The 12,100-nt window shown below is 51.7% G+C and overlaps 1 pseudogene; it reads left to right on the top strand.

Moving 5' to 3' along the window:
* Positions 1–828: 828 nt before the first annotated feature.
* Positions 829–11,648, top strand: LOC147121685 (uncharacterized; annotated as a pseudogene).
* The last annotated feature ends 452 nt before the right edge of the window (positions 11,649–12,100 follow it).

Raw genomic sequence — 12,100 nt, 5'->3', positions numbered from 1 at the left:
GAGGAGAGATTGAGGGAAAGGGTGGAGAGGTTGAGGGAGTGGGAGGAGAGGTTGAGAGAATGGGAGCAGAGATTGAGGGAGAGGGATGAGAGATTGAGGGAGGGAGGAGAGATTGAGGGAGAGGGAGGAGAGATTGAGAAAAAGGGAGGAGAGATTCAGGGAGTGGGAGGAGACATTAAGAGAAAGAGAGGAGAGATTGAAAGAGAGGAAGAGAAATTGAGGGAGAGGGAGTAGAGATTGAGGGAGAGGAAGAGAGATTGAGAGAGAGGGAGGAAAGATTGAGAGAAAGGGAGGAGAGATTGAGTGAGAGGGATGAGAGATTGTGGGAGGGAGGAGAGATTGAGGGAGAAGTAGGAGAGATTGAGATATAGGGAGGAGGGATTGTGGGAAAGGGAGAAGAGATTGAGTGAATGGGAGGAGAGATTAAGGGAGTGGGAGGCGAGATTGAGGCCAACTGAGGAGAGATTGAGGGAAAGGGAGGAGAGATTGAGGGAGAGAGAGGAGAGATTGAAAGAGAGGGAGTAGAGATTGATGGAGAGAAAGAGATTGAGGGACTGAGGAGGGATTGAGGGAGAAGGAGGATAAATTGAGGGACAGCAACAGAGATTGAGGGAGAGGGAGGAGAGATTGAGGGAGAGGAAGAGCGATTGAGGGAGCGAGGAGAGATTGAGGGAAAGGGAGGGGAGATTGAGGGAGGGTAAGAGAAATTGAGGGAGAGGGAGGAGAGATTGAGGGAGGGTAAGAGAAATTGTGGGTGATGGAGGAGAGATTGAGGGAGAAGGAGGAGAGATTGAGGGAGAGGAAGAGAGGTTGAGGGAGAGTGAGGAGTGATTGAGGGAGAGGGAGGAGAAATTGTGGGAGAAGGGAGGTGAGGTTGAGGGAGAGGGAGAGCGATTGAGGAAGATGGAGGAGAGATTGTGGGAAAGGTAGGAGAGTATCAGGGAGTGGGATGAGTGGTTGAGGGAGGGAGGATAGATTGAGGGAAAGGAAGAGAGATTGAGGGAAAGGGAGGAGAGATTGAGGGAGTGGGAGGAGAAATTGAAGGAGAGGGAGGAGAGATTGAGGGAGAGGAAGTGAGATTGTGTGAGAGGGAGGAGAGATTGAGGGAGATGGGGAGAGATTGTGAGAGGGAGGAAAGATTGAGAGAAAGGGAGGAGAAATTAAGGAATAGGGATGAGAGATTGAGGGAGAGGGATGAGAGATTGTAGGAGGGGAGAGAGATTGAGGGAGAGGGAGGAGAGATTGAGGGAGATGGAGGAGAGATTGAGGGAAAGGGAGGAGAGATTGAAGGACAGGGAGAAGAATTTAAGGAATAGGGACGAGAAATTGAGGGAGAGGAAGTGAGATTGCGGGAGTGGGTGGAGAGGTTGAGGGAGGGAGGGAGGAGATATTGTGGGAGGGAGGAGAGATGGAGGGAGAGGGAATAGAGATTGAGGGAGAGGAGGAGAGATTGAGGGAAAGGGAGGAGTGATGGAGGGAGTTGGAGGTGTGATTGAGCTGTGGCGGTGAGATTGTGGGATAGGGATGGAAAGACTGAGGGAGAGGGATGAGAGATTGTGCAAGGGAGGAGAGATTGAGGGAGTGGGAGGAGAGCTTGAGGGATAGGGAGGAGATACTGAGGGACAGGGAGGAGAGATTGATGGATAGTGATGATCGATTGAGGGTGTGGGAGGAGAGATTGACGGAAAAGGAGGAGAGATGGAGGGAGTGGGAGGAGTGATTGAGCTAGGGAAGAGAGATTGAGGGAAAGGGAGTAGATATTGAGGGGCAGGGAAGAGAGATTGAGGGATAGGGATGATCGATTGAGGGTGTGGGAGGAGAGATTGAGGAAGGGGGGAGAGATTGAGGGTGTGGGAAGAGAGATTGAGGGTAAGGAAGGTGAGATTGAGGGAGATGGAGGAGAGATTGAGGGAGGGAGGTGAGATTGAGGGAGAGGGAGGAGAGATTGCAGAAATGGAAGAGAGATTGAGGGAGACTGAGGAGTGATTGAGGGAGAAGGAGCAGGAATTGAGGGAGAAGGGAGTATAGATTGAGGGAGTGGGAGAGAGATTGAGATTAAGCGAGGAGAGATTGAGGGACAGGGAGGAGAAATTGAGGAATAATGATGAGAGATTGAGGGAGAGGAAGAGAGTGAGGGAGTGGGAGGAGAGATTGAGGGAGGGAGGAGAGATTGTGGGAGGGAAGTGAGATGGACGGAGAGGAAGAGAGATTGAGGGAAATGGAGGTGAGATTGAGGGAGTAGGAGGAGAGATTGTGGGAGAGGGAGGAGAGATTGAGAGAGTGGAAGATAGATTGAGGGAGAGTGAGGAGAGATTGAGCTAAAGGGTGTTGAGATTGATGGACAGGGAGGAGAGATTGAGGAATAGGGACGAGAGATTGCGGGAGAGGGAGGAGAGATTGAGGGCGAGGGTGGAGAGATTGAGGCAGTGGAAGAGATATTGAGGGAGATGGAGAGAGATTGATGGAGAGGGTGGTGAGGTTGAGTGAGAGGGAGGGGAGATTGAGAGAAAGGGAGGAGAGATTGAGGGATTGGGAGGAGAGATTAAGGGAAAGGGTGGAGAGATGAAGAGAGAGGAAGAGAGATTAATGGAGATGGAGGATAGATTGAGGGAGAGGGAGGAGTGATTGAGCAAGAGGGATTTGTGATTGAGGGAGTGAGGAGAGATTGAAGGAGAAGGAGGAGAGATTGAGGGAGAGGGAGAGAGAATAAGGGAGAGAGAGGAGAGATTGAGGGAAAGGGTGGAGAGATTGAGGGACAGTGAGGAAAGATTGAGGGACAGGCACGAGTAAGAGAGGGACTGGGAGCAGTGATGGAGCTAGGGAAGAGTGATTGTGGGAGAGGGAGATGAGATTGAGGGAGGGGGAGGAGAGATTGAGGGAGGGAGGTGAGATTGAGGGAGGGGGAGGTGAGATTGAGGGAGAGGAAGAGATTTTGAGGGAGAGTGAGGAGTGATTGAGGGAGAGGGAGTAGAGATTGAGGGAGAGGGAGGACTGATTGAGGGAGAGGGTGGAGAGATTGAGGGACAGCGAGGAAAGATTGAGGGACAGGCACGAGCAATAGAGGGACTGGGAGGAGTGACAGAGCTAGGGAAGAGTGATTGTGGGAGAGGGAGGTGAGATTGAGGGATAGGGAGGAGAGATTGAGGGAGGGAGGTGAGATTGAGGGAGAGGGAGGTGAGATTGAGGGAGAGGAAGAGATTTTGAGGGAGAGTGAGGAGTGATTGAGGGAGAGAGAGCCGAGATTGAGGGAGTAGGAAGGAGAGATTGAGGGAGTGGGAGTGAGGTTCAGGGAGATGGAGGAGAGATTGAGGGAAAGGGAGGAGAGATTGAGGGACAGGGAGGGGAAATTTAGAAATAGGGATGAGAGATTGAGGGAGAGGATGAGAGATTGTGGGAGTGGGAGGAGAGAATGAAGGAGGGAGGAGATATTGAGGGAGGAGAGATTGAGGTAAAGGGAGGAAAGATTGAGTGAGTAGGAGGAGAGATTGAGGGAGAGGGAGGTGCAATTGAGGGAGAGGGAGGAGAGATTTTGAGAGGGAGGAGTGATTGAGGGAGAGGGAGGAGAGATTGAGGGAGAGGGAGTGGAGATTAAGGGAAAGGGTGGAGAGATTAAGGGAGAGGAAGAGAGATTAATGGTGAGGGAGGATAGATTGAGGGAGAGGGAGGAGTGATTGAGCAAGAGGGAGGAGTGATTGAGGGAGAATGAGGAGAGATTAAGGGAGAGGACGAGTGATTGAGGGAGTGAGGAGAGATTGAAGGAGATGGAGGAGAAATTGAGGGAAAGGAAGAGAGGTTGAGGGAGAGTGAGGAATGACTGAGGGAGAGGGAGTCGAGATTGAAGGAGAGGGAGGAGTGATTCAGGGAGAGGGAGGAGTGTTTGAGCGAGAGGGAGAGAGACTGAGGGAAAGGGAGGGGAGATTGAGGGAAAGGATAGAGAGATTGAGGGAATATTGAGGGATAGGCATGAGCGATAGAGGGACTGGGAGGAGTGACTGAGCTAGGGAAGAGTGATTGTGGGAGAGGGAGGTGAGATTGAGGGAGAGGGAGGAGAGATTGAGGGAGGGATGTGAGATTGAGGGAGAGGGAGTAGAGATTGAGGGAGAGGGAGAGTGTTTGATGGAGAGTGAGCAGTGATTGAGGGAGAAAGAGCAGAGATTGAGGGAGCAGGTAGGAGAGATTGAGGGAAAGGGAGGAGAGATTCAGTGACAGGGAGGGGAAATTTAGAAATAGGGACGAGAGATTGAGGGTGAGGATGAGAGAATGAGTGATGGAGGAGATATTGAGGGAGGAGAGATGGAGGGAAAGGGAGGAGCGATTGAGGCAGTGGGAGGAGTGATTGAGCTGGGGAGGAGAGATTGAGGCAAAGGGAGGAAAGATTGAGTGAGTGGCAGGAGAGATTGAGGGAGAGGGAGGTGCAATTGAGGGAGAGGGAGGAGAGATATTGAGAGGGATGAGTGATTGAGGGAGAGGGAGGAGAGATTGAGGGAGAGGGAGGGGAGATTGAGAGAAAGGGAGGCGAGATTGAGGGAGGGAGGTGAGATTGAGTGAGAGAGTAGTGATTGAGGGAGATGGAGGAGAGAGTGAGTGAAGGGGAGGAGAGATTGAGGGATTGGGAGGAGAGATTAAGGGAAAGGGTGGAGAGATTAAGAGAGAGGAAGAGAGATTAATGGTGAGGGAGGATAGATTAAGGGAGAGGGGGGAGTGATTGAGGGAGTGAGGAGAGATTGAGGGAGAAGGAGGAGAGATTGAGGGAGAGGAAGAGAGGTTGAGGGAGAGTGAGGAATGATTGAGGGAGAGGGATTAGAGATTGAGGGAGAGGGAGGAGTGTTTGAGGGAGAGGGAGGAGTGTTTGAGGGAGAGGGAGAGAGATTGAGGGAAAGGGAGGGGAGATTGAGGGAAAGGATAGAGAGATTGAGGGACAGGGAGGAAGGATTGAGGGATAGGCATGAGCGATAGAGGGACTGGGAGGAGTGACTGATCTAGGGAAGAGTGATTGTGGGAGAGGGAGGTGAGATTGAGGGAGAGGGAGGAGAGATTGAGGGAGGGATGTGAGATTGAGGGAGAGGGAGAAGAGATTGAGGGAGGGGAAGAGAGTTTGAGGGAGAGTGAGCAGTGATTGTGGGAGAGAGATCAGAGATTGAGGGAGTAGGGATGAGAGATTGAGGGAGTGGGAGAGAGGTTGAGGGAGATGGAGGAGAGATTGAGGGAGAGGAAGAGCGATTAAAGGAGTCAGGAGAGATTGAGGGAAAAGGAGGAGAGATTGAGGGAGAGGGAGGAGTGTTTGAGGGAGTGGGAGAAGAGATTGAGGGAGTGAAGAGAGATTGAGTGAAAGGGAGGTGTGATTGCGGGAGAGGGAGGACAAATTGAGGGCGAGGGAGGAGTGTTTGAGAGAGAAGAAGAGATTGTGGGAGAGGAAGAGAAATTGAGGGAGAGGGAGGAGAGATTGTGGGAGGGGAAGAGAAATTGTGGGAGATGGAGGAGAGATTGAGGGAGAGGGAGGAGAGATTGAGGGAGGGAAAGAGAAATTGTGGGAGATGGAGGAGAGATTGAGGGAGAGGGAGGAGAGATTGAGGGAGAGGGAGGAGAGATTGAGGGAGGGAAAGAGAAATTGTGGGAGATGGAGGAGAGATTGAGGGAGTGGGAGGAGAGATTGAAGGAGAGGGGGGAGAGTTTGAGGGAGAGGTAGTGAAATTGTGGGAGAGGGAGGAGAGATTGAGGGAGAGGTAGTGAAATTGTGGGAGAGGGAGGAGAGATTGAGGGAGAGGGAGGAGAGATTGAGGGAGGGAAAGAGAAATTGTGGGAGATGGAGGAGAGATTGAGGGAGAGGGAGGAGAGATTGAGGGAGTGGGAGGAGAGATTGAAGGAGAGGGGGGAGAGATTGAGGGAGAGGTAGTGAAATTGTGGGAGAGGGAGGAGAGATTGAGGGAGATGGGGCGAGATTGAGAAAGAGGGAGGAAAGATTGAGAGAAAGGGAGGAGAAATTGAGGAATAGGGACGAGAGATTGAGGGAGAGGGATGAGAGATTGTGGGAGAGGGATGAGAGATTGTGGGAGGGGGAGAGATTGAGGGAGAGGAGGAGAGATTTAGGGAAAGGGAGGAGTGATGGAGGGAGTTGGAGGAGTGATTGAGCTGTGGCAGTGAGATTGTGGGATAGGGAGGAAAGACTGAGGGAAAGGGATGAGAGATTGTGCGAGGGAGGAGAGATTGATGGAATGGGAGGAGAAATTGAGGAGAGGGAGATGGGATTGAGGGAAAGGGAGGACAGATTGAGGGAGTGGGAGGAGAGTTTGAGGGAAAGGGAGGAGATATTGAGGGACAGGGAGGAGAGATTTAGGGATAGAGATGATCGATTGAGGGTGTGGGAGGAGAGATTGATGGAAAAGGAGGAGAAATTGAGGGAGTGGGAGGAGTGATTGAGCTAGGGAAGAGAGATTGAGGGAAAGGGAGCTGAGATTGAGGGAGAGGGAGGAGAGATTGAGGAACAGGGAGAAGAAATTGAGGAATAGGGATGAGAGATTGAGGGTGAGGAAGAGATTGAGGGAGTGGGAGGTGAGAATAAGGGAGGGAGGAGAGATTGTGGGAGGGAAGTGAGATGGAGGGAGAGCAAAAGAGATTGTGGGAGAGGGAGGAGAGATCGAGGGAAAGGGAGGAGATATTGAGGGAGTGAGATGAGTGATTGAGCTAGGGAAGAGAGATTGAAGGAAAGGGAGGTGAGATTGAGGGAGAGGGAGGAGAGATTGAGGAAGTGGAAGCGAGATTGAAGGAGAGTGAGGAGTGATTGAGGGAGGGGGAGCAGAAATTGAGTGAGGAGGGAGGAGAGATTGAGGGAGCGGAAGACAGTGAGGGAGTGGGAGGAGAGATTGAGGGAGGGAGGAGAGATTGAGGGAGGGAAGCGAGATGGAGGGAGATGGAATAGAGATTGCGGGAGAGGAGGAGAGTTTGACGGAGAGGGAGGAGAGATTGAGGGAGAGCAAAAGAGATTGTGGGAGAGGGAGGAGAGATCGAGGGAAAGGGAGGAGATATTGAGGGAGTGGGGTGAGAGGTTGAGGAAGGGAGGAGAGATTGAGCGAGAGGGAGGATAGATTGAGGGATAGGGAGGGCAGATTGAGGTGAATGAGGATAGATTGAGGGAGAGGAAGAGAGATTGAGGGAGAGGAAGAAAGATTGAGGGAGAGAGAGGAGAGATTGAGGGACAGGGAGGAAAGATTGAGGGATATGCATGAGCAATAGAGGGCCTGGGAGGAGTGACGGAGCTAAGGAAGAGTGATTGTGGGGAAGGGAGGTTAGATTGAGGGAGAGGTAGGAGAGATTGAGGGAGGGAGGTGAGATTGAGGGAGAGGGAGGTGAGATTGAGGGAGAGGAAGAGAGTTTGAGGGAGAGTGAGGAGTGATTGAGGGAGAGAGAGCAGAGATTGAGGGAGTACGGAGGAGAGATTGAGGGAGTGGGAGTGAGGTTCGGGGAGATGGAGGAGAGATTGAGGGAAAGGGAGGAGAGATTGAGAGACAGGGAGGGGGAATTTAGGTATAGGGACGAGAGATTGAGGGAGAGGATGAGAGATTGTGTGAGTGGGAGGAGAGAATGAGGGAGGGAGGAGATATTGAGGGAGGAGAGATGGAGGGAAAGGGAGGAGCGATTGAGGGAGAGGGAGGAGAGATTTTGAGAGGGAGGAGTGATTGAGGGAGAGGAAGGAGAGATTGAGGGAGAGGGAGGAGAGATTGAGAGAAAGGGAGGAGAGATTGAGGGAGGGAGGTGCGATTGAGTGAGAGAGTAGTGATTGAGGGAGATGGAGGAGAGAGTGAGTGAAAGGGAGGAGAGATTGAGGGATTAGGAGGAGAGATTAAGAGAGAGGAAGAGAGATTAATGGTGCGGGAGGATAGATTGAGGGAGAGGGAGGAGTGATTGGACCAGCCATATAAATACTGTAGCTACAAGAGCAGGCCAGAGGCTCGGAATTCTCCAGCAAGTGTCTCACCTCTTGACTCCCCAAAGCCTTTCCACCATCTACAAGGCACAAGTCAGGAGTGTGATGGAATACTCTCCAATTGCCTGGATGAGTGCAGCTCCAACAACACCCAAGAAGCTCGACACCATTCAGGATAAAGCAGCCCGCTTGATTGGCACTCCATCCACCACCTTCAACATTCACTCCCTCCACCACCGGCGCACTGCGGCTGCAGTGTGTACCATCTACAAGATGCAATGCAGCAACTCGCCAAAGCTCCTTCAACAGCACCTTCCAAACCCGCAACCTCTACCACTTAGAAAGACAAGGGCAGCAGATGCATGGGAACATCACCACCTACAAGTTCCCCTCCAAGCCACACACATAAGAACATAAGAACATAAGAAATAGGAGCAGGAGTAGGCCAATCGGCCCGTCGAGCCTGCTCCGCCATTCAATAAGATCATGGCTGATCTGATCCTAACCGCCAATCTACTATCACAGAACCATCTCCTGAATCTAACAGAATTAGACACACGAAATAGGAGCAGGATCAGGCTACACGGCCCCTGGGCCCGCTCCGCTACCCACAGGGCCATGTCTGATCCGAACCTAGACTCATGTCCAAATTCCTGCCCGCTCCCCATAACCCTTAATTCCCTTTACTTCTAGGAAACTGTCTATTTCTGTTTTAAATTTATGTAATGATGTAGCATCTACAGCTTTTTGGGGCAGCTTATACCATGGACCTACCACCCTCTGAGTGAAGTAGTTCCTCCTCATCTCAGTTTTGAAAGAGCAGCCCCTTATTCTAAGACTATGCCCCCTAGTTCTAGTTTCACCCATCATCGGGAACATCCTCCCCGCATCCACCCGATCCAACCCCTTCACAATCTTATATGTTTCAATAAAATCGCCTCTCATTCTTCTGAACTCCAATGAGTAGACTCCCAATATGTCCATCCCCTCATCCCCGGGATTAACCGAGTGAACCTTCTTTGTACTGACTCGAGAGCAAGTATGTCTTTTCTTAAGTATGGACACCAAAACTGTATGCAGTATTCCAGGAGCGGTCTCACCAATAGCTTGTACAACTGAAGCAATACCTCCCTATTTTTATATTCTATCCCCCTAGCAATGAAAGCCAACATTCCATTGGCCTTCTTAATCACTTGCTGCACCTGCATACTAACCTTTTGAGTTTCGTGCACCAGGACCCTCAGATCCCTTTGTACTACAGTACTTTCCAGTTTCTTGCCATCCTGACTTGGACCTGTATCGCCGTTCCTTCACTGTCGCTGGGCAAAAATCCTGGAACTCCCTTCCTAACAGCATTGTGGGTGTACCTACACCATATGGACTGCAGCGGTTCAAGAAGGCGGCTCACCACCATCTTCTCAAGGGCAATTAGGGATGGGCACTAAATGCAGGCCTAGCCAGCGACGCCCACATCCCATCAATGAATAAAAAAATAAAAAAAGAGGGAGGAGTGATTGAGGGAGAGGGAGGAGAGATTGAGGGAGAGGGAGAGTGATTGAGGGAGTGAGGAGAGATTGAGGGAGAAGGAGGAGAGATTGAGGGAGAGGAAGAGAGGTTGAGGGAGAGTGAGGAATGATTGAAGGAGAGGGAGTAGAGATTGAGGGAGAGGGAGGAGTGATTGAGGGAGAGGGAGGAGTGTTTGAGGGAGAGGGAGAGAGATTGAGGGAGAGGGAGGGGGGATTGAGGGAAAGGATGGAGAGATTGAGGGACAGGGAGGAAAGATTGAGGGATAGGCACGAACGATAGAGGGACTGGGAGGAGTGACTGAGCTAGGGAAGAGTGATTGTGAGAGAGGGAGGTGAGATTGCGGGAGAGGGAGGAGAGATTGAGGGAGAGAGGTGAGATTGAGGGAGAGGGAGGAGAGATTGAGGGAGAGGAAGAGAGTTTGAGGGAGAGTGAGCAGAGATTGAGGGAGTAGGGAGGAGAGATTGAGGGAGTGGGAGAGAGGTTGAGGGAGTTGGAGGAGAGATTGAGGGACAGGGAGGAGAGATTGAGGGAGTGGGAGAGAGGTTGAGGGAGTTGGAGGAGAGATTGAGGGACAGGGAGGAGAGATTGAGGGACAGGGAGGAGAAATTTAGGAATAGGGATGAGATATTGAGGGAGAGGAAGAGAGATTGTGGGAGTGGGAGGAGAGATTGAGGGAGGGAGCAGTGATTGAGGGAGAGAGCAGTGCTTGAGAGAGATGGAGGAGAGATTGAGAGAAAGGGAGGAGAGATTGTGCAATTGGGAGCAGAGATTAAGGGAAAGGGCGGAGAGATTAAGAGAGAGGAAGAGAGATTATGGAGAGGGAGGATAGATTGAGGGAGAGGGAGGAGTGATTGAGCAAGAGGGAGGAGTGATTGAGGGAGAGGGAGGAGAGATTGAGGGAGAGGATGTGTGATTGAGGGAGTGAGGAGAGATTGAGGGAGAAGGAGGAGAGATTGAGGGAGAGGAAGAGAGGTTGATGGAGAGTGAGGAATGATTGAGGGAGAGGGATTAGAGATTGAAGAAGAGGAAGGAGAGATTGAGGGAGAGGGAGAGAGATTGAGGGAGAGGGAGGAGAGTTTGAGGAGAGGGTGGAGAGATTGAGGGAGAGGGAGGAAAGATTTAGGGATAGGCACGATCGATAGAGGGAGTGCGAGGAGTGATTGAGCTAGCGAAGAGTGATTGTGGGAGAGGAAGGTGAGATTGAGGGAGGGGGAGGAGAGATTGTGGGCGGAGGAGAGATGGAGGGAGAGGGAATAGAGATTGGGGAGAGGAGGAGAGATTGAGGGAAAGGGAGGAGAGATGGAGGGAATGGGGGAGAGGTTGAGGGAGATGGAGGAGAGATTGAGGGAGAGGAATAGAGATGAAGGAGAGGAAGACAGTTTGAGGGCAAGGGAGGTGAGGTTGAAGGAGAGGGAGGAGAGAATGAGGCAGAGGATGAAATATTGAGGGGAAGGAAGAGAGATTGAGGGAAAGGGAGGAGAGATTGAGGAATTGGGAGGATCGATTGAGGGAGGGGGATAAAAGATTGATGGACAGGGAGGAGAGATAGCATGATAGGGACAAGATTTTGAGGAGAGGGAGGAGAGATTGATGGACAGGGAGGAGAGATTGATGGAGAGGGAGGAGAGATTGTGGGCAAGTGAGGAGAGTTTGAGGGAGGGAGTTGTGATTGAGGGAGAGGGAGGAGAGTTTAAGGGATGCAGGAGAGATTGAGGGAGCGGGAGAAGAGATTGAGGGAAAGGGAGTAGAGATTGAGAGAGGGGTTAGAGATTGAGGGAGAGAGATTAGAGATTGAGGGAGAGGTAGGTGATAATTTGGGAGAGGGAGGAGAGATTGGGGGAGGGAGGGGTAATTGAGGGAGAGAGGAGAGATTGGGGGAGATGGAGGAGAGATTGAGAGAGAGGGAGGAGAGTTTGAGGGAGTGGGCGGAGAGATTGAGAGAAAGGGAGGAGAGAAGGAGGGAGAGGGAGGAGAGATTGGGGGAGGGAGGGGGAATTGAGGGAGAGAGGAGAGATTGAGGGAGATGGAGGAGAGATTGTGAGAGAGGGAGGAGAGATTGAGGGAGTGGGAGGAGAGATTAAGGGAAAGGGTGGAGAGATTGAGGGAGAGGGAGGAGAGATTGAGGGAGGGAGGTGAGATTGAGGGAGAGGGAGGAGAGATTGAGGGAGAGGAAGAGAGTTTGAAGGAGAGTGTGGACTGATTGAGGGAGAGAGCAGAGATTGAGGGAGATGGAGGAGAGATTGAGGTAAAGGGAGGAGATTTGAGGGACAGGGAGGAGAAAGTTAGGAATAGGGACAAGAGATTGAGGGAGAGGAAGAGAGATTGCGGGAGTGGGAGGAGAGATTGAGGGAGGGAGGAGACATTGAGGGAGGGAGGAGAGATGGAGGGAAAGTGAGGAGCGATTGAGGGAGTGGGAGGAGATATTGAGCTGGGGAGGAGAGATTGAAGTAAAGGGAGGAAAGATTGAGGGCGTGGGAGGAGAGATTGAGGGAGAGGGAGAGAGATTGAGGGGGAGGGAGGAGAGATTTTGAGAGGGATGAGTGATTGAGGGAGAGAGAGGAGTGATTGAGGGAGTAGGAGGAGAGATTAAGGGAAAGGGCAGAGAGATTAAGAGAGAGGAAGAGAGATTAATGGAGAGGGAGGATAGATTCA

Source organism: Somniosus microcephalus, chromosome 3, assembly GCF_052327205.1.
Source record: "Somniosus microcephalus isolate GS21.2 chromosome 3, FLI_Smic_1.0, whole genome shotgun sequence".
NCBI classification, from domain to species: domain Eukaryota; kingdom Metazoa; phylum Chordata; class Chondrichthyes; order Squaliformes; family Somniosidae; genus Somniosus; species Somniosus microcephalus.
This window is presented reverse-complemented; position numbering and strand designations above follow the sequence as displayed.